The following is a 4728-nucleotide window of genomic DNA, read 5'->3' on the forward strand; positions in this document are numbered from 1 at the left end:
ATGACAGGGCTGGGAGTTTGGCCTAGTGGTAGAGTGCTTGCCTAGCATGCACGAAGACCTGGGTTCGATTCTTTGGTACCACATACATAGCAAAAAGCCGGAAGTGGTGCTGAGGCTCAAGTGGTAGAGTGCTAAGCCTTGAGAAAGTCCAAGGACAGTGCTCAAGCCCTGAGCCCAAACCCAGGACTGGCAAAAAAAAATAATAAAAATAAAAATAAAAATAAAAAAAACAAAGTCCATGACACTCTTATCTCCAATTAACGACCAGAAAACTAAAAGTGGAGCTGTGGCTCAAAGTGGTAGAGCACTAGTCTTGAACTGAAGAGCTCAGGGATAGTGCCCAGGCACAGAGTTCAAGCCCCATGACAGACAAAAAAAAAGTTTGCAGAACATCAAAAAAAAAAGGCAAAACTTAAACTCTGTATTGTTTGACCCAATAATTATACTTCTAGAAAGTTATCTCACAAATGTAATCGAAATATGTATGACAGTGAAAAATGCACTTTAGCAATGTTTACAGAATGCCTATATTTCTGTCAATTGGAGACTAGTTAAATTGTGGTACACCACTTAATGGATGGGGATACATTTTGAAAACTGTGTTGTTGGGCAATTTCATCATTGCGCAAAATTGTAGAGTATACTTACACAAACCTAGAAGGGATAAATACATTGTTTTATGTGATCATTGATGCGATCAGAACACTCTGAAAGTCTGGAATGAGTGTAGCTACCATTGGTTTAACACAGAATACTATTTTAAAGTAAATGTCTTTGTGGGTTTCATTTTTGTTTTAGTTATACACTACTATGGAGTGAACTCAGAGTTTCACATGTACAAAACACTGTTCTAGCACTGAGCTATACCCCCAGCACTAAACTTGTTTTATTGTTTGTTTTGTTTGCAGGTCATGGTGCATAAACTCAGGGCCTGGGCACTGTCCCTGAGCTTTTCTGTTTGGTTTTTTTTTAGTTTTTTTTTTAACATGTATTACTTTTTATGGATTAAAGAGTTATCAATGAAATAACCATAAAATAACCATACTCTACAAAATGATATCTAGATTCAGTTCAATCCAAAGTAGAATTTTTAATTTTCCTTACCAATTTTCAATTATGTATTTCATTTTTCTGCTTCAATAAAATGGCCTGCAATTATGTCTAATGAATGAACACACCCAAATATGATGTTTCTTTTGAGAAAGCAGTGAGAAATGACAAATGTGCACAGCATTCTGATTGAGGTCTTTTATGAAATTACCACTGAGACAATAACTATTATCTTAAAAGGGGTTTTCAGGGTTTCCTGCATAATTTTTCTTTTTTTTAAGTTTCATAGACAGCATTTTAATGCAAGTATTAAGGATATAGCAATGATTTACATACTTTAGGATACCTTTTATTGTTACCATTTTCAGTATAATAGCTATTATTTTTATTTTACTTTATTGTCGGGCAATGTACAGAGGGGTTACAATTACATTCATCAGGTTGCAGGTATCTTACTTCTTGAACATTATTATCTCTTCCCATGTTTTTCTCTCACTTTCCCTCCCCTCACCCACTCCCACTCATCTTGTTTTCCCCGTACCTTTTTCAAATAAACAAATAAATGTATATACCATATACCAGGTACCACATTCAGATACAGTAACAACCTCGCATAGAGGACATTTCAGATATTAAACTGATATGAACAGATTCTATACTTGATCTTAGCTAAAAGGCAGAGAAGCAATTTTTAAAGGTTTCAATTAGATATGTTAAATTTTTTGCCAGTCCTGGTGCTTCAACTTGGTGCCTGAGCACTGTCTCTGAGCTTCTTTTACTCAAAGCTAGCACTTTACCACCCAAGCCAAAACTCTACTTCCAGCTTTTCTGTTTCTGTGGTACTGAGGAATTGAACCCAGGGCTTCATGCATGCGAAGCAAGCACTCTACCACCAAGCCACATTCCCAACCCCTGAGCTTTTTCACTGAAGACTATCACTCTACCACTTTGAGCCACTGCTCCCTTTCTGGTTTTCTCGTGGTTAATTGGAGATAAGGGTCTCATAGACTTTTCTGCTCAGGCTGGCTTTGAATCATGCTATTTAGATTTCAGCTTTCAGCCTGCAGAATAGCTAGGATTGCAGGTGTGAGCCATCTGTACCTGGCCCTAAACTATTTCACATACAGAGAAACACACTCTCAAACACTGATTATAAAGTATGGCAGAGTAAAATGCACGAACAAGTAATGTTATATATTATCATTATCAAGTATTGTCTGCTGTATATAATTGTACATATAACATTTACAGGACTGGCAATCCAGGTTTCCTTTTACTAGCAGCACAACAAACACATAAGAAATATACTGGGCTGTAATGTTAGGACCACTACGCTATCACTAGATGACAGAATTTTTCCAACTCAAACTAGGCATGGTGGCACACACTTCTTACACTAGCACTCAAAGAGCTGAGGAAGAAGGCCACAAATTCATGGCCAGCCCATGCTACATACTTAGTTTGAGGCTAGCTTGGGCTGCTTAATGGTACCCTGTCTCAAAAAAACATTAATGAAAAAAATAAAAAATAAATAAATAAAAACAAAAAATGGCACAAAAGGGAAAAAGACATTAATGGCTAGAGATGCAGAAGAAAGATGAAAGGGGTAACATTGATCAAAATACAATATACTCACAAGCTGATTTGTTGAATTGAAACCGCTTTATACAACTAAAGATAATTTTTTAAATAACAAAAAATAACTGGGTGCTAGATGCTTATGCTTGTAATCCTAGCCTTGTGGGAAGCTGAGATCTGAAGATTACAGTTCAAAGCCAGCCTAAGAAGACAAATTCTTGACCCTCTTATTTCTAATAAAGCAAAAAAAAATACATGAAAGTGAAGGTGTGGCTCAACTGGTGGAGCATCAGCCTTGAGTGAGGTTAAAAAAAAAAGCAGGCCAGAAGTTTGGCCTAGTGGTAGAGTGCTTGCCTAGCATGCAGGAAGACCTGGGTTCAATTCCCCAGTATCATATACATAGAAAAAGCTGGACATGGTGATGTGGCTCAAGTGGTAGAACCCTAGCCTTGAAAAAGTCCAAGGACAGTGCCCAAGCCCTGAGTTCAAGCCCAGGACTGGCAAAAAAAAAAAGCAAGGGCCATCATTGATGGCTCATCCCTGTAATCATTACTACTAAGAAGGCTGAGATCTGTGGATCATAATTTGCAGCTAGCCCAGGCAGGAAACTCTAGTATACTCTTATCTCCAATTAACCACGAAAACACTGGAAGGTGATATGGCTCAAGTGGTAGAGCAGTAAGTGTGAGCAAAAAAGTTCAAAACCCCGCAACCACTACAAAAAATAAAATGAAATAAAACAAGCAAGAGTGTGAGGCACTGAGTTTAAGCCATAGTACCTGCACAGAAAAAAAAAAAAAACAACAATCATCAGAACAACAGACAAGAAATAGCCCACAATATACAGAAAGAGTACTTTTGAATTCATTTATTAAGTATAGAAAACATAGTTTAGGAACCAAAGGCCTAACAATAAACCACACCAAGAAATCTAACTCTGGGGTTTGTATTTGATAGTACTAGGAATCGAACTAAGAGCCTTGTGCTTGCTAAACAGGCCTTTGCCTATTTTATGCCAGATTGTAGCTAGGGTTAGAAGCATGTGCCCCGGGCACTCTGCTGGATTAACACACTTAAAAAAAAATATCCTGGAGGGAGCAGTGTGAAGAAGAGACTAGAGTGACCCCCAGACCAAGCAAAGCTTCACATTGCTGCATCCTCACACAGCGCCTCCACCCAGCCGCCACCATGCCCAGGAGAAAGGCTGATGCTAAAGGAGATAAAGCAAAGGTGAAGGACAAGCCACAGAGAAGGTCCTCCCCGTTGTCTGTTAAACCTGCTCCTCCAAAACCCGAGCCTGAAAAAGCCCTTGCAAAGAAGGGAGAGAAGGTACCCACAGGGAAGAAGGGCAAAGCTGATGCTGTAAGGATGGGAATAACCCTGCAGAAAATGGAGGTGCCAAAACAGACCAGGCACAGAAAGCTGAAGGTGCTGGAGAAAGTGAAAGTGTGTGCAGTTTTGATAACTGTGTACTGCTGGTGACTGTACAGTTTGAAATGCTACTTTTGCTTAAGTTTTATAAAATGCAGAATTTTGGTTTACTTTTTTAAGCTATATTGTTAGCACATGGAACACTTGTTTTGGGGAAAAAAGCATCTGTCACTAACAGAATGTCTCCAAAGCTGGATACACAGGGGAGAACACCTTTCCCTAGTACTTTTTTGTTTGTTTGTTTGCTAGCCCTGGGCTTGGACTTTCTCAAGGCTAGAGCTCTACCACTTGAGACACAGCACCACTTCTGGCTTTTTTTTCTATGTGTGTGGTACTGAGGAATCGAACTTGGGTCTTCCTGCATGCTAGGTAAGCACTCTACCACTAGGCCAAACTCCCAGCCCCTCCTTGCTAGTTTTGAGAGGCTTCTTGTTGGCTCCCTGGAGGAGGAATTCTCTCGTGTTGACACACAGCAACCTTGGCACAAATATTTTGTGAAGGTACCTTTAATAACGCTGGATACAGTTAAAAAATATCCTGGAGGTGTGCTGATGATATATATATACATATATATATACATATATATATACATATGAAGTCGTGCTTGGGCCTTTCCCCCAAGACTGTCCTCCTTTGGTCTCACTGTGTATGGGTGTCTTGGGTCCTGTT

At 39.2% G+C, this 4728-nt stretch overlaps 2 pseudogenes; one reads left to right on the plus strand and one right to left on the minus strand.

Moving 5' to 3' along the window:
• Nucleotides 1-1627: 1627 nt before the first annotated feature.
• On the minus strand, nucleotides 1628-1739 carry LOC150040845 (U2 spliceosomal RNA; annotated as a pseudogene).
• A 2065-nt stretch (nucleotides 1740-3804) lies between these two features.
• On the plus strand, nucleotides 3805-4178 carry LOC150040846 (non-histone chromosomal protein HMG-17 pseudogene; annotated as a pseudogene).
• Nucleotides 4179-4728: the final 550 nt, after the last annotated feature.

Source organism: Megascapheus bottae, chromosome X, assembly GCF_031878675.1.
Source record: "Megascapheus bottae isolate mThoBot1 chromosome X, mThoBot2.hap1, whole genome shotgun sequence".
NCBI classification, from domain to species: Eukaryota; Metazoa; Chordata; class Mammalia; order Rodentia; family Geomyidae; genus Megascapheus; species Megascapheus bottae.